This window comes from Ranitomeya variabilis, chromosome 4, assembly GCF_051348905.1.
Source record: "Ranitomeya variabilis isolate aRanVar5 chromosome 4, aRanVar5.hap1, whole genome shotgun sequence".
Lineage (NCBI taxonomy): Eukaryota > Metazoa > Chordata > Amphibia > Anura > Dendrobatidae > Ranitomeya > Ranitomeya variabilis.
In genome coordinates, this window is record NC_135235.1 from 679016945 (window position 1) to 679039487 (window position 22543).

General features: G+C 45.7%; 2 protein-coding genes across 2 annotated transcripts in view; both read left to right on the forward strand.

The window, feature by feature from the left end:
• LOC143766340 (uncharacterized) overlaps positions 1-22543 on the forward strand; it is a 393805-nt gene that overhangs the window by 190043 nt on the left and 181219 nt on the right. The window lies entirely within an intron of this gene.
• Positions 19463-22543, forward strand: part of LOC143766341 (uncharacterized) — a 33499-nt gene continuing 30418 nt past the window's right edge. The window contains exon 1 of the mRNA XM_077253956.1: positions 19463-19505. The gene's annotated coding sequence lies outside the window, so the exon portion shown is untranslated. The remainder of the gene's footprint in view (positions 19506-22543) is intronic.

Sequence of the window (22543 nt, forward strand, 5' to 3'; positions counted from 1 at the left end):
CGTGAGATAAGAGAGAGAGAGAGTCTTCTTAATCCCATCATGCCCGGCAAGCATAGAAGAATGACCCCAGAGCAATACCTTTTCTCTGTCCTTCTCTGCAACAAAAGTCTTCTCAGGGGTAGAGTTGCGAGATTCAGAGGAGCCACTGAGATGATTCTGGAAGGAACGATAACATGAGATGAATTCTCTACTGCATCAGCCAGTAGAATGAATGGCCTGTTAGCCTCAGGACGATGTAGGACAGGAGTGACTGCAAAGGCTTGCTTTAGAGGCAGAAATGCATCCTTAGCCTCCAGAGACCAAATGTGGGAATTGGATCCCTTGCGAACTAGAGCTGAGATAGGCTGAAATAGAGAAGAAAAATGCGGAATGAACTGCCTGTAATAGTTTGCAAATCCGAGGAGCCATTGCATGGCCTAACCCCGAGAGGCAGCAGCCAATTGAGGATGGCAGACACTTTCTCTGGATCCATCATCAAGCGGAAGTCAGAGATAATGTATCCCAAAAAAGGAAAAGAGGTCCGCTCAAAAACACATTTCATTCATATTCTCTGAAAAAAAGGCCAAGAAAGCAAAAATTCTGCTGGGGTATGTAAACTTTTGACCACAATTGTAAACTGTCTGATGAGCACTATATACATAGTGACTTATGAGCACTATATACAGTGACTGATGAGCACTATGTACTGTGACTGATGAGCACAATATACAGTGACTGATGGGCACAATATACTGTGACTGATGAGCACTATATTCTGTGCCTGATGGGCTCTATATACAGTGACTGATGAGCACTATATACATAGTAAATGATGGGCACTGTATAGTGACTGATGGGCACTGCATACTGTGACTGATGATCACCATATACATAATGACTGATGAGCACTATATTCTGTGACTGATGGGTACTATATACAGTGACTGATGAGCACTACATACAGTGACTGATGAGCACTATATACAGTGACTGAGCACTGTATATTGTGTCTGATGAGCACTATACACAGTGACTGATGAGCACTATAAACTGTGACTGAGCACTATATACAATGATTGATGAGCACTATACACAGTGACTGATGGGAACTATATATAGTGACTGATGAGCACTATATACTGTGACTGATGGACACTATACACACAGTGACTGATGAGCACTACATACACAGTAACTGATGGGCACTATATACAGTGACTGATGGGCACTATACACTTTGACTGATGAGCACTATATATCTAGTGACTGATGAGTACTATATACTGTGACTGATGGGCAGTATATGCTGTACCTGATGGGCTCTATATACAGTGACTGATGAGCACTATATACATAGTAACTGATAGGCACTATATACATAGTGACTGATGGGCACTATATACAGTGACTGATGGGGACTATAATCTATGACTGATTAGCACTATATACAGTGGGGAAAAAAGTATTTAGTCAGCCACCAATTGTGCAAGTTCTCCCACTTAAAAAATGAGAGACCTGTAATTGACATCACAGGTAGACCACAACTGTGAGAGTCAAAATGAGAAAACAAATCCAGAAAATCGCCTTGTCTGATTGGCAAGATTTATTTTGCATATTATGGTGGAAAATAAGTATTTGGTCACCTAATAAAAAGCATGATTTCTGGCTCTCACGGACCTGTAACTTCTTCTTTAAGAGGCTCCTCTGTCCTCCACTCATTACCTGCAGTAATGGCCCCTGTTTGAACTTGTTATCAGTATAAAAGACACCTGTCCACAACCTCAAACAGTCACACTCCAAACTCCACTGTGGTGAAGACCAAAGAGCTGTCAAAGGATACCAAAAACAAAATTGCAGCCCTGCCCCAGGCTGAGAAGACTGAATCTGCAGTAGGCAAGCAGCTTGTTGTGATGAAATCAACTGTGGGAGCAATAATAAGAAAATGGAAGACATACAAGACCACTAATAATATCCCTCGATCTAGCGCTCCACGCAAGATCTCACCCCGTGAGGTCAAAATTATCACAAAACTAGTGAGCAAAAATCCCAGAACTACACGGGGGATCTAGTGAATGACCTGCATAGAGCTGGCACCACCGTAACAAAGGCTACAATCAGTAACACACTACACAGCCAGGGACTCTGATCCTGCAGTGCCTGACGTGTCCCCCTGCTTAAGCCAGTACATGTCTGGACCCGTCTGAAGTTTGCTAGAGAGCATTTGGATTATCCAGAAGAATATTGGGAGAATGTTATATTGTCTGTTGAAACCAAAGTAGAACTGTTTGGTAGAAACAAAACTTGTTGTGTTTGGAGGAGACAGAATGCTGAGTTGCGTCCAAAGAACACCATACCCACTGTGAAGCATGGGGGTGGCAACATCATGCTTTGGGGCTGTTTCTCTGCAAAGGGATCAGGATAACTGATCCGTGTACATAAAAGAATGAATAGGGCCATGTACCATGGGATTTTGAGTGCAAACCTCCGTCTATCAGCAAGAGCATTGAAGATGAAATGTGGAAGGGTCTTTCAGCATGATAATGATCCCATGCACACCACCAGTGGCCACGTAAGAAGCATTTGAAGGTCCTGGAGTGGCCTAGCCAGTCTCCAGATCTCAACCCCATAGAAAACCTTTGGAGGGAGTTGAAAGTTGGTGTTGCCCAGCGACAGGCCCAAAACATCACTACTCTAGAGGAGATCTGCATGGAGGAATGGGCCAACATACCACAAACAGAGTGTGCCAACCTTGTGAAGACTTACAGAAAACGTTTGACCTCTGTCATTGCCAACAAAGGATATATAACAAAATATTGAGGGGAACGTTTGATAATGACCAAATACTTATTTTCCACCATAATTTGCAAAATAAATCTTGCCAAATCAGACAAGGTGATTTTCTGGATTTGTTTTCTCATTTTGACTCTTATAGTTGTGGTCTACCTATGATGTCAATTACAGGCCTCTCACATGTTTTTAAGTGGGAGAACTTGCACAATTGGTGGCTGACTAAATACTTTTTCCCCACTATATGTGATGAATATGATTCCAATAAATCTTCCAAACTCCTTTCTTGTAAACAAATAATTTCAAACTACATATGAAAACGTCATCCATATGAAGAAAACAAGAAAATAAACGCAATAGCACTCACCGATATTGTAGTAAAAAAAGAGTCCTCTTTATTACAACATATACGGAGGGATCTTCACGGCACGGGGGAGTCTGACGAACAACGAGTGTGCAGGACGGGACAACAGCCGTTTCGCGCTAAACCAAAGCGCTTTGGTTTAGCGTGAAACGGCTGTTGTCCCGTCCTGCACACTCGTTGTTCGTCAGACTCCCCCGTGCCGTGAAGATCCCTCCGTATATGTTGTAATAAAGAGGACTCTTTTTTGACTACAATATCGGTGAGTGCTATTGCGTTTATTTTCTTGTTTTCTTCATATGGATGACCTTTTCTTCTACGCAAAGCATCGCCGTTAGACACGCCAGTGCGTTTGCCTCGTATTGATAGTACACGATGGAGCATATCCTCTGAATGAAGCTGTGCCGCTCTACTTTTTTTCTTTTCTTTTTTCTGCTACATATGAAAACACAAAAAAAGCTCACAAAATACTCACCCTCTCCCAATAATTAGGTGGCTTAGAACTTCCAGACCTCACATATTATGACAAGGCGATCCATATGGCTAGATGGCTGAAACTAATACACCTTTATAGGATCGGTGAGAACAGGAATCTGGAACTAGTCCTATTGGGCAGAGACCAGAGGTATCTATGATCTCACAGTGTACCACCAAGTCTAACCAATTTGGATGAAATCACACAACCCTAAAAATTAGAAGAGACATAATCTGGAAATTATCACCATCTTCCTCTTTCCCCGAGATGGTTCCTATAAGTTCTATTCCTTATATACTAAATCCTAACTACATATATGTATATAATCTATGGTCGTCTCTATCAAACCTTGCTATCTCATACCTAAGAGCTAACAAAATACTGTGTATTAACCTTTGGCCAAAAGAGGCCATGAAACACCCCATAAATGTCTTGCAATACTGACATATAAAGTATATTTTGGACCAATTTAATCTAAAAGCTGAAATTGCAAAAGACTGGACTTTGCTATCTTTCCTAACACAACTTCAGTTTCCTATCTCCAAAATTATCTCAAAATTATATAATAGCATTTCCTCCCAAACTACTCGATTTAAGCCTCTATTCTTGATCTCCTGGGAAAAGGAACTTAACACTGAGTTATCTAGTAAAGATACCCAGAACATTCTTAATAATTCACATAGATTTTCCAAATGTACACTGTTGAAAGAAGAGGCCTATAAAATAATTTCCCGATGGTACAACTTGCACCACCTGGGGTTGTCGGAATGTAATCTATGTTGGAGGTGTAAAACCCATAAAGGAAATTTGGCACACATATTTTGATTCTCTCCCAAATTGAAAAAATTCTGGAAAGATATTAGTAAGATGCTGACATCATTAGGCATCCTGACTTCAGAGGTGCTTTGTACATTTTTCAAAAATGGAGCTCCTTGACATGTCAAAGGAGGATTGTTAGATAATGTTTTCCCACTCCAGCTGTCTGACATGCTCATGATGCTTCTCCAGAGTACATGAGTAACTCAATATATCATCCAGGTAAATTACCACAAATTTCTACCCACCAGTGAGAAAAACATATAATTTATGAAATTTTAAAAGACTGCTGGAGTATTGGCAAATCTGAACGGCATCACCACATTTTCAATATGACCCTCAGGTGTATTGAATGCGGTCTTCCATTCATCACCATGGTGTATATGTATAAGGTTATATGACCCTCTCACGTTGAGTTTATAAAACCATTTAGCTCCAGATAATTGGTTAAACAGGTCAGGTATAATGGGTAAAGGATAGGAATTGGGAACAATGATTTTTTTAACCCCTTTACCCCTGAGGGTGGTTTGCATGTTAATGACCAAACCAATTTTTACAATTCTGACCACTGTCCCTTTATGAGGTAGTAACTCTGGAATGCTTCATTAGATCCCGGTGATTCTGACACTGTTTTTTTGTGACATATTGTACTTCATGTTAGTGGTAAAATTTATTTGATATGACTTGCAACTATTTATGAAAAAAAAAGAAATTTGATGAACAATTTGAAAATTTTTGCAATTTTTCAACTTTGAATTTTCATGCCCTTAAATCACAGAGATATGTCACACAAAATACTTAATAAGTAACATTTCCCACATGTCTACTTTACATCAGCACAATTTTGGAACCAAATTTTTTTTGTTAGGAATTTATAAGGGTTAAAAGTTAAACAGCGATTTCTCATTTTTACAACACCATTTTTTTTTTAGGTACCACATCACATTTGAAGTCAACTTGCGGGGTGTATATGATAGAAAATACCAAAAAGTGACACCATTCTAAACACTGCATCCCTCAAGGTGCTCAAAACCACACTCAAGATGTTTATTAACCCTTCAGGTGCTTCACAGGAATTTTTTGAATGTTTAAAAAAATGAACATTTAAATTTTTTTCACAAAAAATTAAAGGGAACCTGTCACCCCGTTTTTTGAAGATGAGCTAAAAAAAGCGTTAAATAGGGGCAGAGCTGGGCGTTACATTAGTGTCTTTTGTGTGCCTTTATTACCCACCTATGCTGCTAAAATACCTTTGTAAAGTCGCCGTTTTCTGCTGTCACTCACGCTGGTCTGGTCCTATGGGCGTGGTGACAGCGCTGTTTCTCCCCCAGATCAGGCTCATCATTCCGTTGGTGGCGTAGTGGTGTGCGCATGTCCAACAGAGAATATCCACTGCCCAGGAGATGAAAAAGAGCGCGATCTGCGCTATTCAGCTGTTTACTGGTGGGCGCAGCCATCTTTCTGTGGCCACGCGTGCGCAGATGAAGCGCTCTGCTGCCCGGGGCTTCAGGAAAATGGCCGCCACGATCTCCATCTGCGCACGCGCGGAATCCCGCGGCCATTTTCCTGAAACCCTGGGCAGCAGAGCGCTCCATCTGTGCACGCGCGGCCACAGAAAGATGGCCGCGCCCACCGGTAAGTGCTACTTAGCCATGTGGAGAGACTCGGGAGGAACATAGTGCTATTTGCCTATCTAAGTAAATGGGTCCCTGCACATGTCAGTGTGTTTCCACGGACCATGTGTTCGTGGGCAAAACATGCTGATGTGTCCATTTTTTTATGTCAGCACAGGCCATAAAACGTCCCGCACACGTGCATACACATAACACACATGGATGTCATCCATGTGACACGCATCGGCGCTGGGGAAGAAGCGTTACAGTAAGCACCAGGGTTACCTCTGGTCACTGAGCTCCGTTCCCAGCTGGGCTGAGCTGCGGTGACTTCTGTGAGATCCCCACTAGCACCATGAGCCGTGAGCGCTCACTGTGCTAGCGGGGATCTGATCGCAGTTCAACCTGGCTGGGAACGGAGCTCAGTGACCGGAATTAACCTCTATCACGTCACCCCGGGTCACTGAAGTTCCGCTCCCAAGCAGCTCATTCACCAGTGGTTTTCAGCTGGGACGGTCGCATCTTAGCATCGTCCAGGTTGAAAACTATATATCCCCCTGATATGGATTACGACGTAGGACACAGCGACCTACAGGTATGGTATATTGTTGTGTTTTTATTTTACTTATATTACAGGAGATCGAGGGCTTCGCTTAGATTAGGCATTGCAGTATGTATGGTTTAATTAAGAATAATAAAAGGTGTCTGTGGCATTTTTTTTCAAATAAACGACTTTATTCTGGCTGTGTCTTTATTTAACATTACAACTCTAGGATTAGTAATGGATAGGTGTCTTATAGACGCTTCTCCATTACTAAGCCGTGGGCTTGATGTCACCGGTGACATCGACCCCACAACTATTACCCCACTTGCCACCGCTACAGGGCAAGTGGGAAGAGTCAGGCAAAAGCGCCAGAATTGGCACATCTAATAAATGTGCCTTTTCTGGGCAGCTGCGGGCTGCTATTTTTAGGCTGGTGGGGGTCAATATCCATGGCCCCTTAAGAGCCTGAGAATACCAGCCCCCAGCTGTGAGCTTTAGGAAGGCTGGCTGTCAAAAATGAGGGGGACCCCATGTCATTTTTTAAAATTATTTATTTAAAAAATTAAAAAATATGGCATGGGTACCCCTCTATTCTTAATATTCAACCTTGCTGAAGCTGACAGCTGAGGGTTGCTGCCCCCAGCTGTGAGTTTTGTCTGGTTGGTTGTCAAAAATATGGGGGAACCCATGCCATTTTTTTTAAATACCGTATTTATTTACAGCGCAGGAGCGGCACATGAATACTCCCATCTGCCTCTCCTGCTGTCACTGTTATTAGCAGCAGCAGGGGTAGGCTGATGGGAGTAATAGTCCCATCAGCCGCCGCATGCTGTCTCTTTTATTACTGTAACTGTATAAATGTAACTCTCATCAGTCTCCCCTGCTCTCGCCAATCACTGGCAGAGCAGGGGAGAATGATGAGAGCCGTGTTCAGTACCCAGCGCTGGGGAACAGCGCTTATTGTAACGCTTCTTCCCTGGCACCCGTCCTTGTGGTACTGATGTGGCACACGCATGCCACACGTGTGCCGCAAGTATTACACACACATACACTGACATCTCCGGTATCGGAAATATCAGGATGTGTGAAAGAGACCTTATAGCGGGATTTTATGTTTGGCTGCCACAAATTAAAAGACTGTTTTCATTGCAAAAAATAGTTTTTGCATCGCCATATTTTGAGACCTATAATTTTTTCATATTTCAGCTGACAGACTCATGTGAGGTCTTGTTTTTTGTAGGACGAGTTGACGTTTTTATTGGTACCATTTTTGGGAATTAATAAAAACCAGCAATTCATGAATTTCTTTTGGGGGGGTGTTTATACTGTTCCATGTGTGGTAAAATTGATAAAGCAGTTTTATTCTTTGGGTTAGTACTATTACAGCAATATCTCATCTATATCATTTTTTTATGTTTTGGCGCTTTTATACAATAAAAACTGTATTTCATATAAAAAATAATTATATTGCATCCCTTTATTCTAAGAGCTATAAACTTTTTGATGGAGCTGTATGAGGGTTTGTTTTTTGCTGGACAAGATGACGTTTTCAGCGGTACCATGTTTATTTATATCTGCCTTTTTGGTCGCGTGTTACTCCACTTTTTGTTCGGCGGTATGATGATAAAGTATTGGTTTTTTTATGGTGCTAAAGGGGTTAACTAGTGGGAAGATTTATAGGTCAGGTCATTACGGACGCGGCGATACCAAATATGTGCACTTTTATTGTTTAGATTTTTTTTTATTCGAATATTTATTTAATGATAGAATAAATATTGATTTTTTTATTTTTATTTTTTTATATTTTTCAATTGTTTTAAAAAATGTTTTTACTTTATTCTGACTTTTACACTTTGTCTCACTACGGGACAATCATTTTTTGGCAGCCTGATCGCTTCTATAGCATGCAGATCTGCATGCTACAGAAGCTGTCAGCACTACAGCTTCTGTGCACTGACACTGAGAGACTTCCTGACATGCACTGTGCATAACCAGGAAGTTTCTTAGGTCTGGTAACCCCATCAGGTTACCATGGCAGTGATTGGCACGCCGCGGGGTCTCCGATGCAAAGGCAGTATTTCAGAGGTTAAAAAAAATGAAATGAAAAAAATGGAAATTTGGCAAAAATTTCGCAATTTTCAAATTTTTAATTTGTATTCTGTTAAACCAGAGAGTTATGTGAAACAATAAAGTTAATAAATAACATTACCCATATGTCTACTTTACATTAGCACAATTTTGGAAACAAATTTTTTTTTTGCTAGGAAGTTATAAGGGTTAAAATTTGATCAGCGATTTCTCATTTTTACAACAAAATTTACAAAACCATTTTTTTAGGGACCACCTCACATTTGAAGTCAGTTTGAGGTGTCTATATGGCTGAAAATACCCAAAAGTGACACCATTCTAAAAACTGCACCCCTCAAGGTGCTCAAAACCACATTCAAGAAGTTTATTAACCCTTCAGGTGCTTCACAGCAGCAGAAGCAACATGGAAGGAAAAAATTAACATTTAACTTTTTAGTCATAAAAATGATTTTTTAGCAACATTTTTTTTATTTTCCCAAGGGTAAAAGGAGAAACTGGACCCCAAAAGTTATTGTACAATTTGTCCTGAGTATGCTGATACCCCATATGTGGGGGGAACCACTGTTTGGGCGCATGACAGGGCTCAGAATGTAAGGAGCACCATTTGACTTTTTGAATGAAAAATTGGCTCCAATCTTTAGCGGACACCATGTCACGTTTGGAGAGCTCCTGTGTGCCTAAAGATTGGAGCTCCCCCACAAGTGACCCCATTTTGGAACCTAGACCCACCCAAGGAACTTCTCTATATGCATAGTGAGCACTTTGAACCCGCAAGTGCTTCACAAATTGATCCGCAAAAATGAAAAAGTACTTTTTTTTCACAAAAAAATTATTTAAGCCTCAATTTTTTCATTTTCACATGGGCAACAGGATAAAAAGGATCTTAAAATTTGTTGGTCAATTTGTCCTGAGTACACCGATACCTCACATGTAGGGGTAAACCACTGTTTGGGCACACGGCAAGGCTCGGAAGGGAAGGAGCGCCATTTGACTTTTGAATGAAAAATTAGCTCCAATCGTTAGCGGACACCATGTCGCATTTGGAGAGCCCCTGTGTGCCTATACATTGGAGCTTCCCCACAAGTGACCCCATTTTGGAAACTAGACCTCCCAAGGACCGAATCTAGATGTGCAGTGACCACTTTAAACCCCCAAGTGCTTCACAGAAGTTTATAACGCAGAGCCATGAAAATAAAAAATAATTTTTCTTTCCTTTAAAAATTATTTTTTAGCCCACAATTTTCTATTTTTACATGGGTAACAGCAGAAATTGTACGCCAATAGTTGTTGACCAGTTTGTCCTGAGTATGCTGATACCCCATATGTGGGGGGAACCACTGTTTGGACACACGTCGGGGCTCGGAAGGGAAGTAGTGACGTTTTGAAATGCAGACTTTGATGGAATGGTCTGCGGGCGTCACGTTGCGTTTGCAGAGCCCCTGATGTGCCTAAAAAGTAGAAACCCCCCACAAGTGACCCTTTTGGAAACTAGACTCCCCAAGGAACTTATCTAGATGCATAGTGAGCACTTTGAACAACCAGGTGCTTCACAAATTGATCCGTAAAAATGAAAAAGTACTTTTTTTTCACAAAAAAATTCTTTTAGCCTCAATTTTTTCATTTTCACATGGGCAACAGGATAAAATGGATCCTAAAATTTGTTGGGCAATTTCTCCTCAGTGCAATGATAACTCACATGTGGGGGTAAACCACTGTTTTGGCACCCGGCAGGGCTCGGAAGGGAAGGAGCGCCATTTGACTTTTTGAATGAAAAATTAGCTCCAATCGTTAGCGGATACCATGTCGCGTTTGGAGAGCCCCTGTGTGCCTAAACATTGGAGCTCCCCCACAAGTGACCCCATTTTGGAAACTAGACCTCCCAAGGAACGAATCTAGATGTGCGGTGACCACTTTAAACCCCCAAGTTCTTCACAGCAGTTTATAACGCAGAGCTGTGAAAATAAAAAATAATTTTTCTTTCCTTAAAAATTATTTTTTAGCCCGCAATTGTTTATTTTCACAAGGGTAACAGCAGAAATTGGACCCCAATAGTTGTTGACCAGTTTGTCCTGAGTATGCTGATACCCCATATGTGGGGGGGAACCACTGTTTGGGCACACGTCAGGGCTCAGAAGGGAAGTAGTGACGTTTTGAAATGCAGACTTTGATGGAATGGTCTGCGGGCGTCACGTTGCGTTTGCAGAGCCCCTGATGTGCCTAAACAGTAGAAACCCCCCCAAGCGACCCCATTATGGAAACTAGACCCCCCAAGGAACTTATCTAGATGTGTGGTGAGCACTTTGAACCCACAAGTGCTTCACAGAATTTTATAACGCAGAGCCGTGAAAAATGAATATTTTTTTTCCCACAAAAATAATTTTTTAGCCCCCATTTTTTTATTTTCTCAAGGGTAACAGGAGAAATTAGACCCCCAAAGTTGTTGTGCAATTTTTCCTAAGTATGCTGATACCCCATATGTTTGGGTAAACCACTGTTTGGGCACACGTCGGGGCTCGGAAGGGAGGGAGCACTATTTGACTTTTTGAACGCAAGATTGGCTGCAATCAATGGTGGCGCCATGTCGCGTTTGGAGACCCCTGATGTGCCTAAACAGTGGAAACCCCTCAATTCTAACTCCAATACTAACGCCAACACACCCCTAACCATAATCCCAACTCTAACCATAACCGTAATCACAACCCTAACCCCAACACACCCCTAACCACAACCCTAACCCCAACACACCCCTAACCCTAATCCCAACTCTAGCCATAACCCTAATCGCAACCTAACCCCAACACACCCCTAACCACAACCCAAACCCCAACACACCCCTAACCCTAATCCCAGCCCTAGCCCTAACAACAACCCTAACCCCAATACACTCCTAACCCTAATCCCAACCCTAACCATAACAACAAGCCTAACCCTAACCCCAACACAGCCCTAACCCTAATCTTAACCCTATTTCCAAGGCTAACCCTAATTCCAACCCTAACTCTAATTCCAACCCTAACCCTAAGGCTATGTGCCCACGCTGCGGATTCGTGTGAGGATTTTTCTGCACCGTTTTTGAAAAATCCGCAGGTAAAAGGCACTGCGTTTTACCTGCTGATTTACCGCGGATTTCCAGTGTTTTTTGTGTGGATTTCACCAGCATTCCTATTGAGGAACAGGTGTAAAACGCTGCGGAATCCGCACAAAAAATTGACATGCTGCAGAAAATGCAATGCAGCATTTCCGCGTGGTATTTTCCGCACCATGGGCACAGCAGATTTGGTTTTCCCCTGGGCTGAAGTACCACTCCCCCTGTTCCTGCAGGTCGGGTGAAATTAGTTAACCCTTTCACCCAATCTGCAGGAACGCGATCATTCTTTGACACAGCATATGCGTCACAGGTCGGATTGGCATCGAATTTCATGACGCATACACTGTGTCACAGGTCGGGAAGGGGTTAACAGGTGGTACACATACTGTTAGGGCTAGCGGAACGCACTGAGAGAATATAGTTTTTTATTGTTATTGATGCATTCGCAGCCTGGGGTCCACCGTGCAGGAAAACCTGCTGCTAGCAAATGGCAGCACTATATGGCGGTATTGGCTAGCTCTGTTAACTCACAGAGCAGCCGTGAAAGCAAAGCAAAGCTCTGCGCCCTGTTAGACTTCACAGGAGCACAGGCTATCTGCCCAATAGAGAGCAGTCAGTGGTCATGCATGCACACAAAACTCCTCGCTGGAGGTGCCAGCATTCTAGGGGCTTATTTCAGCCAGGTCCATGAATACACAAACACACAAACTCCTCACCAGGGGTGCCAGCATTCTAGGGGCTTATTTCAGCCGGGTCCCTGAACACAATCTTATATAACCACACTGGCGCAAAGCACATAACTTAGAAAGATACTAGCGCATGGCCGTGCGGGCATGCGAGCCTTTTATAGCTGTAGCCAAAACAGGACCTTCCTAGAAGGACCAATGAGAAGCTGCCACAAAGCCTGAGCACCTTCTGGACCTTCCTGGAGGACCAATGGGCTTTGCTGCAGTATCCAAGCATGTGACCCTCGATCTCCAATGAGAGATTTTACCTTGTGCATGCTCAGAAGGAGAAAAGCAGGACTTAGTCCCAAAAACGTCTGCTCGACGCTGCCCAGCACTGACTTCAATGGCAGAAGCTGGAAAAGCAGCAGTAATCCTCACAGAGTCAGATTGAGCGAGATGCTGGGACCGACGTCTCCGCTGAGCAGTCTCCACTGCGGCAGGAGAAGAATGGGAGACTGCAGCAGAGATGGCTCGAGATTCCCTCTGTGCAGAGGCGGGAACTCGACCCCTAACATTACCCCCCCTCCTAGGGCCCCCCTCCTTGGACCTCGCTATGCTCGAAGGCAGCAATGAGCTGCAGAGCCTGAATGTGCTCAGCAGGCTCACAGGACCATAACCCTTCAAATCCACCAAATAAAATTTTTTGCCATGTACCACCTTGCACCCCAAAATAGCGTTCACCTCGTAATCATCCGTAGACGAACCCGATGTCCCAGCAGATGACTCAGAAAACCGGGACATGTATACGGGTTTCAAGAGGGACACATGCGTGGCGTGGCGTGGCGGAAGGGCTAAACGATAGACTACAGGGTTAACCTGTTCGAGGACCTTGAAAGGACCCAAGTAGCGAGGTGCAAACTTAGTGGACTCAACTCGCAGCCTGATGGTACGGGCGGAGAGCCACACCAAGTCACCAGGAGCAAAGGTCGGAGCAGGGCGCATCGGCAGAGGACCTCATTCTCTCCTTGGAGGCCCGAATAGCATCCTGAGTGCGGTCCCAAATATCCCGTGCTTCCACAGCCCAGTCTGCCACCCTGGAGTCAGCGGAAGACACGGGCATAGGCACAGGTACCCGCGGATGCTGACCACAGTTGAGGAGGAATGGGGTTTGTCCAGTGGAGTCGGCTACAGCATTGTTTAGCGCAAACTCCGCCCACGGTAGCAAGGATGCCCAGTCATCCTGCCTGGCTGAGACAAAATGTCGCAGATATGTGACCAAGGTCTGGTTGGCCCTCTCTACCAACCCATTCGTCTCGGGATGATATGCGGAAGAGAGATTTAACTCAATGCTGAGAAGACGACAAAGCTCTCTCCAGAACCGAGACGCAAACTGGGGACCCCGGTCACTGACAATTTTGTCTGGCATACCGTGTAGGTGGAAGATGTGTCTTATGAACAACGCTTCCAAGGCCAGTGCAGAAGGTAACCACGGAAGCGGCACCAAATGCACCATTTTTGAAAAATGATCAGTGATATCCCAAATGATGGTACAGCTACGAGACTTGGGCAAACCCACCACAAAGTCCATCCCGACCATTTCCCAGGGCCTGTCTGCCACCGGCAAGGGATAGAGTAACGCAGCTGGCCGTTGTCGAGAAGACTTATTTTTGGCGCAGGAGACACACGCCTGAATATAATCTCTGACATCACGGAACATATGTGGCCACCAGTACATCCTCGCCAACAACTCAGACGTCCTCTTTGTCCCAAAGTGTCCACCCACCCTGGACGAATGAGCCCAAGAGAGAACCTCCGGTCGCAAATTAATGGGTACAAAAGTCTTGCCCGGAGGCACAGACTCTAGCGAAACCGGAGCTACGGTTCTCAGACTCTCGGAAGGGACAATAAGCCGAGGCTCTCCTTCCTCCTCCTCAGAAGACACAACAGAGCGAGAAAGGGCGTCCGCACGAATGTTCTCCCCAGCGAGATAATGGAGGGTGAAATGGAACTGGGAGAAGAACAAGGACCATCTGGCTTGGCGAGAATTTAGCCGCTGAGCTGTTTGCAAATATAATAAATTTTTGTGGTCCGTGAAGACTTGAAAGGGAAAACGAGCCCCCTCCAAGAGATGTCTCCACTCAGAGAAAGCCAACTTCATCGCTAGATACTCCCTGTCCCCGATGGAATAATTCCTCTCCGCTGGTGTGAAGGTCTTGGAGAAGAAGAAGCAAGGATGCTTCCGACCTTGAGCATCCTTTTGGAAGAGGACTGCTCCTGCACCAACAGATGAGGCATCTACTTCCAAGATAAACGGCTTATCTACATCGGGACGATGTAGAATGGGAGCACTAGCAAAATGAGACTTAATAGAAGAGAAGGCTCTGGAGACCTCTTCTGACCACAATTTGGGATTTGCTCCCTTCTTGGTGAGGGCTACCAAGGGAGCTACCAAAGTTGAGAAGTGGGGAATGAACTGGCGGTAATAATTAATGAACCCCATAAAGCGCTGCACCGCTTTAAGAGAATGGGGTTCTTGCCAGTCCATCACAGCCTGTAGTTTGGCAGGATCCATAGCCAATCCCTGGGCTGAGATGATATAGCCCAGGAAAGGTAAAGACTCCTGCTCAAACATACACTTCTCCAACTTTGCATAGAGAGAATTTGCCCGTAAGAAGTCGAAGACTCTGCCAACATCTCTCCGGTGGGAGTCAATATCTGGAGAAAAGATGAGAATATCATCCAGATAGACTACAACCGAGGTGGAGAGCATATACCGGAAGATGTCGTTGACAAAGTCTTGGAAAACGGCTGGAGCATTACAGAGCCCAAAGGGCATCACCAAATATTCATAGTGCCCATCTCTGGTGTTAAACGCCGTCTTCCATTCGTCCCCCTCACGGATGCGAATCAGGTTATAAGCACCCCGCAGATCCAATTTGGTAAATACCCTCGCTCCCCGTAGCCTATCAAAAAGCTCAGAAATCAGGGGCAGCGGGTATTTATTCTTAACGGTGATGGCGTTAAGACCCCTGTAATCTATGCAAGGACGTAACTCTCCGTTCTTCTTCTGAATGAAAAAGAACGCCGCCCCTGCAGGTGACACTGACTTCCTAATGAACCCTCTTGCCAAATTCTCCTGGATGTATTGGGACATAGCCTCCATTTCCGGGAGAGAGAGGGGATAGACACGTCCCCGAGGAGGTTCTGCTCCAGGCAAGAGATCTATAGGACAGTCATAGGGACGGTGAGGCGGAAGGGTCTCCGCAGCCTTTTTGGAGAAAACGTCTGCATAGTACCGATAGCATTCGGGAAGAGAAGAGAGATCTGCGGGTATCTCAGAGGTGGAAACCTGAACGCACTCTTTCACACATGTGCCCTTACAAGATTCACTCCAACCCAATATCCTCCCAGAGGTCCACTCAATATGTGGAGAGTGGAAACGGAGCCAGGGTATTCCCAGCAGAATCTCATCCATTCCCTCGGGAAGGACAAGAAGGGAAATAACCTCCTGGTGGGATGGGGACATGGCTAATGTGAAAGGGACAGTCTGGTGTGTGATTTGTAACGGAAGGGTCGACCCATTCACCACTCTAACAGTTACTGGTTTGGTGAGCATCACCAGAGGTACTGCGTGGCGCAGAGCAAAAGCAGAGGACATGAAATTTCCCTCTGCTCCTGAATCCACACAAAGCTCAACTGCAAGAGTGGATGAGCCCAACAGAATTGTCCCTTTAAAGGACAGCTTGGAGGAAAAGACCGCTGTGTCTAGTGAACCTCCTCCTATGGACACTAGATGCGATCGTTTCCGACCGCTGAGGACACTTGTTAGCGTAATGTCCCAGTTGTTGACAATTTTTACACACCACAGGTACTCGAGCGGTCTGAGACAGGTCCCGCTCGAGAAACCTTCATGGCCTCATGGGAGTCAGACGCCAGAACAGGAGATTCTAGAGGTTTGGCAAAGGTGGGAGCCAGCCGAAACTTGTGCCTACACTGGGTCCGCTCCAACCTCCGCTCGTTAAAACGGAGGTCGATGCGGGTAGATACTGAAATGAGCTCCTCCAGTGTGGCGGGAATCTCCCTGGTGGCCAAGGCGTCCTTTACATGATCTGCCAGTCCTTTCCAGTACACCGGAATAAGGACTTTATCAGGCCATTCTAGCTCAGTGGCTAGGGTGCAGAATTGAACGGCAAACTGGCTGACCATGGACGAACCCTGAGTAATTGCCAACAATTGGAGCGCGGTATCGTGAGTGACACGAGGTCCCAAAAAGACCTGCCTCAGAGCATCCAGGAAGAGAGAAGCACTCTGCACCACACGATCATTGCGCTCCCAAAGCGTCGTTGCCCACTCCAACGACCTGCCCGACAAAAGAGACAAAATGAATCCCACTTTCGCCCGTTCCGTAGGAAAACGTGCAGCCAGGAGCTTAAGATGTATGGAGCACTGGCTCACGAATCCCCAACATAGCTTACTGTCACCAGCAAACTTGTCTGGAAGCGGGAGACGGGATATAGTCGGAGAAGGGGTGGCTGCGGACAAACTGGCTGCAGCTGCACTTGCAGCCTGAACAGCGACAGCAGTGACGTCCACAGCTGAGGTTGTAAGCTCTAGAGCCGCCAACCTACCCTCCAGCTGCTGGATGTACCGCTGTAGACGCTGATCGTCCGCCATTTACTAGCCAGACCCTGGCGCTAGTATACTGTTAGGGCTAGCGGAACACACTGAGAGAATATAGTTTTTTATTGTTATTGATGCGTTCGCAGCCTGGGGTCCACCGTGCAGGAAAACCTGCTGCTAGCAAATGGCAGCACTATATGGCGGTATTGGCTAGCTCTGTTAACTCACAGAGCAGCCGTGAAAGCAAAGCAAAGCTCTGCGCCCTGTTAGACTTCACAGGAGCACAGGCTATCTGCCCAAGAGAGAGCAGTCAGTGGTCATGCATGCACACAAAACTCCTCGCCAGAGGTGCCAGCATTCTAGGGGCTTATTTCAGCCAGGTCCCTGAATACACAAACACACAAACTCCTCGCCGGAGGTGCCAGCATTCTATGGGCTTATTTCAGCCGGGTCCCTGAACACAATCTTACATGACCACACTGGCGCAAATCACATAACTTAGAAAGATACTAGCGCATGGCCGTGCGGGCATGCGAGCCTTTTATAGCTGCAGCCAGAACAGGACCTTCCTAGAAGGACCAATGAGAAGCTGCCACAAAGCCTGAGCACCTTCTGGACCTTCCTGGACCAATGGGCTTTGCTGCAGTATCCAAGCATGTGACCCTCGATCTCCAATGAGAGATCTTACCCTGTGCATGCTCAGAAGGAGAAAAGCAGGACTTAGTCCCAAAAGCGTCTGCTCGCCGCTGCCCAGCACTGACTTCAATGGCAGAAGCTGGAAAAGCAGCAGTAATCCTCCTCACAGAGTCAGATTGAGTGAGACGCTGGGACCGACGTCTCTGCTGAGCAGTCTCCACTGCGGCAGGAGAAGAATGGGAGACGGCAGCGGAGATGGCTCGAGATTCCCCCTGTGCAGAGGCGGGAACTCAACCCCTAACACATACAAGCAACATGTTCTGATTCCAGGCCAGAAGGGGGAGCTCTAGACCCAGTTTCAGGGGAGATTCCCCCAGATATATATATTCTGTCTTGGAGGAGGAGTTAGTGAGTTGTAGAAGTGAGCTGTTCAGTCTGGAGAGACAGTGAAGAAGAGAGGAGTGAGAGCAGAGCTGGGACCCTGCAGCCACATGTGGTGCTGCAGCTCCAGGACAGAGGAGAGAAGCAGACTGGTTGCATCTGTAGCAAGTGCCAGAGGGGAGAAGCACAGGAAAACTAAGGAGCTGGAGGGTAATTGCAACTGGGCTCCCTCTAAGCTGAAGCGCAGGCACCGGGAGCCCGAGGCTGTGTAGTACTTCACGTCCCACAGCAGAACCGGAGGGCAGAAGACTCTAGGTCATCTGTCCACACCCACACCTGAAGGTGCAGCAATACATAGAGCCCGGAATCTTTTTAGAGACCCCTGTAAAAAGGCTCGCATTGCCCACCATGCGGGTACTGTCCTAGGACAGGAACAGAGAGGACCTTGTTAGGAGCCACAGGCAGCAAGGAACTCGCCTCAAAGCTAGAGAAGGAAGGCTTACGAACCTCACTTGAGAGAGGGATCCATCATTGCTTCCAGGCCGACCGGACCTCACCAACACCTGTTGCTGGTACCCTGGACTGTGGCTATCTACCATCAGTAAACCAGGTAAAGAGACTGTCCTCTGTTTATTTCCAACACCACACCATCCTTGCCAAATACACCGGGATGGGATCCCTGGGGACCCAGCTTCACCTGTGGGAAGCCATACCATCTTTGCTGCAGTACCATCACCCCAGAGGACCCCTTTAAGCAACGTCAGTCATCCCTGACCAAGTACCCCAGGTGGCGTCACGAACAAACTTGATTAAACAAACCCCTTTAAAGACCGTCCCATTAACATGGGCACCCAGGGCCATGGACCGGGTCGCTGCCGCCATGACACATCCCTTTAAGTACCGGACCAGGTACCGAGTACCCCTAGGCCCTGGCGGGCGTTCCATCTGATGTCAGAGAGGGGTTAATCTCTCTAAAATCCAAGCATGGACGCAGCCCTCCATTCTTTTAACAAAAAAACCCCATGGTGACCAGAGAGGTGGATGGCCTTATACGAGCCTTAGCCAAACTCTGGAACGGGTTAAATAAATGAGATTTCGGCATTTTAGCTCCTGGTATGGAGTCGATAGAACACACATGTCGCCATATAGTAGATGTCTGGTAACTGGTGATTCCTTCATGTGTGGGGTCTATTTGTCTCCAGAGAAATCACACGTTACATTCCACACATAACACTGTGTAGAAAAGGCGGCGCGGGGTAATTGTGCCAGTAGTGAGGGGGAATAATGGCGGGAATGTCACTGACTGAGGAGAAGTTTCCATGTAGTGTCTGCACTACAGATATCATTCCCTGAGGCCCCTGATCATGTGACCCCTGACTCCTCCCCTCCTGTGACCTCATCACAGGTCCTGTTATACCATATATGTGGAGTGCGGCTCTGCAGGTGGAGGTAGGTGCTGGAGATTCCCCATTACTGAGCGCGCGGGGGACATTAACCCCTTCAGCACTGAGACTCTTCTGGTGTTTTTGTTGCCACTTTATAAGAATCATAACGTTTCCTGTAATAGATACATACGACCCAACTATGGGAGACAGGAAGTGAGGACATGTATTGTTCTCCTAGTACAGGGCCCCTTTCTAGGCCCCACACAGTGTAATGCCCCTTATGCAGTATATATGATGCCCCCTCCACACAAAGTATAATGCCCCTGTAAGCAGGTGACCGGATACAACACACAAAGGCAAGGTGAAAGTAACCAATATAATTATTTCCTTGATAATGGCAGAAATTGTGATCACTATGGCAACAATGAATAATATATAAAGGGTGATTTTGAGGTGAAATATTATTATTTATTATTTTAGCGCCATTTATTCCATGGCGCTTTACATATGAGGAGGGGTGTACATAATTAAAAAACAAGTACAGTAATCTTAAACAACACAGGTAAAATATACAATATCAGATACACAATGACTTCTCCGGCTCACCCTCACTGTAATAGCAGCCTCTAACCAAATGTTACTTTAGCTACTGACCGGGGTGATTTTCCTGACACATATAGTCGACAACACTGGCTACTCTGCAAACACAGGCCATAGCAGGGTCTCCGTCTTTTCCCGTTAGCCCATAAGTCTTCGTAACAAAGTCCACCAAGGCTCGCTGGGCCACCTTCACTTTAACCGGCTTTCGCCTTCTCTGTTGTGCTACTCTGGACAAACATGTTTACTGACGTCAGTGCTGGAAGCAATGGCCCAGCTCACTCCAGCTTCCTGCTCTTCACTGCAGGGGTATACTACTGAGCGAAAACTCACAGATTTTTGGTGCTTGACCAAAGGCGGATGCCTCTTGTACCAGAAGTAATAAGAGCTGGGACTCTGCTCTTGCCTGACGTAGTCTGGACTCTGGGTCTTGACCAACGCAGGTCAGGTTCTCGGGCCTTGACACAGGCATAGTCTGGGACTCGTCTGGTGCCGCCTGAGTTCTGCCACTACAACCAGCTGCCTCGGGCACTTTAGCATGGCCTGGTACCTCAGATTCTTCACTGACACCCGGTCTTTTTGCTTGGCACCAAATCTGTTTTGGCTTTGGGGTATGGCCATTATAATAACAGTAAACTGCATCATCAAGGTCACCTGACCTGGTGTACCATCTAGACTCTTTCTTCCTGAAACTCTCCCTCTTCCCATTGATTCTGTAGGGTCCCATCTGGATGGCAGATGGCAGTCTTTTTGTACAAATGCCGCAGAGCTCTGAGGATTTATTCTTATGACAGACCATTTTACGCCCCTTACGCAGTATATGATGCCCCTCACAAAGTATAAAGTTTCCACAGTACTGGCGTCTTACAGAAAAGATATTTCCACAGTGTTGCCATACCCACACACACATAGTATAATCTTCTCACAGTACCAGCATCCCAGCACACATAATATAATCTTCTCACAGTACCGTCATTCTTTCCACACAGTATAATGTTTCCATAGCACCATCATCCCACCACACACAGTATAATGTTCCCACAGTACCGCCATCCACCTACATAGTAAAATGTTCCTACAACAGCATTTTGCCATACACACCGGATAATATTTCCACAGGTCTGGCATCCCCCTCACACACAGTATAATGTTCCAACAGTACTGCCTTCCCCCACTTTCTAATGTTCCCACAGTACTGCCCCCTACATGCACAATATGGTACCATCCACCCCACCGACAACCTCACAGCTAATTAATAAATACTCTCTTAGCCTCATTCTTGGTGTAGATACTAATGAACCCAGGATCTATGAGATATTTACCATACGATAGTTGGAAAGGCATCAGTGTATCATCCATAAAAGTAGCCCACTTGGTCGCTATGATGCTCATGAATTGAGAGGGCTCATGTGTTTTGGTATTGGTCACCCTCTCCTTCCCATCATAACAATTTCAGAGATATCCACATTCCCATGATGGTGATACTATTGAATAGAATAGTGAATCATGGAGTTGAAAGCTCCTGATCCACCACTGTAAGTCCGAGACTCCGGACGTCACTACATCACTCCTGTAGTATTGTGCCTCAGTACTCACACTGCACAGACTGGAGCATTGCACCTTGGTTAAAAAAAAGTAACCATTACTGACTAACACATTTTTTGTTCTTGATTTCTTTTAGTGTTTCTTAAAGCCAGAAAGTTGCCATTTGAAATTACTTTAGTTTTGTGCCATGTCTGTGATCTGCTTTTTTTTCTACAAAATTAAACAACTGAATGAACATCCTCCAAGGCTGGTGATTCCATAATTTTTGCCAGGGGTTCTATTAAGAGAAGAGCTGTTGGGACTGTCATACTGAATGTGTGGCTGGTAGAGGTCATTATACTGAGCAAGTGGTTGTAGTGGACTGTAAATGCCTCCATACTAAGTGGTAGTCTTTATTTTCTGTGGTAGGTTGTGGTGGCCATAATACTGTGTGAGGTACTGTGAGGACCGTCATACTGTGTGGGGTCTGTGGAGGCTATCATACTATATGGGAGACCTCAAACTGAGCTACATGGGCACAGAGGAAAAGAATTTCCTGGTGATGAGTCAGCTAGGGATAAATACTGTATATACTCGAGTATAAATCGATCCAAGTATAAGCCGAGGCCATGGACAACTGGGTAAGCTTATTGACTCAAGTATAAGCCAGGCATGCATTGTCCCCTCATCCCTGTAATGCTATGGGTGGCTCCCCTGGTCTCCTAGTTGTATGCATGGCTCCTCCCCCTTTTATGCATGGCTGTGTCCTCCCTCTTCTATGCTTGGCTCGGTGTCCTCCCCCTTCTATGCATGGCTTGGTGTCCTCCCCCATCCTCACCCTTGTATTCATGGCTCGGCGTCCCCCCCCTTGTTTGCATGGCTCTGCATCCTCTCCCTTGTATGCATGGCTCGGCTTCCTCCCCATCATATTCACCCACCTCATGCGGTCACTGCACATCTCTGCATCTCTGTTGTCCTGGT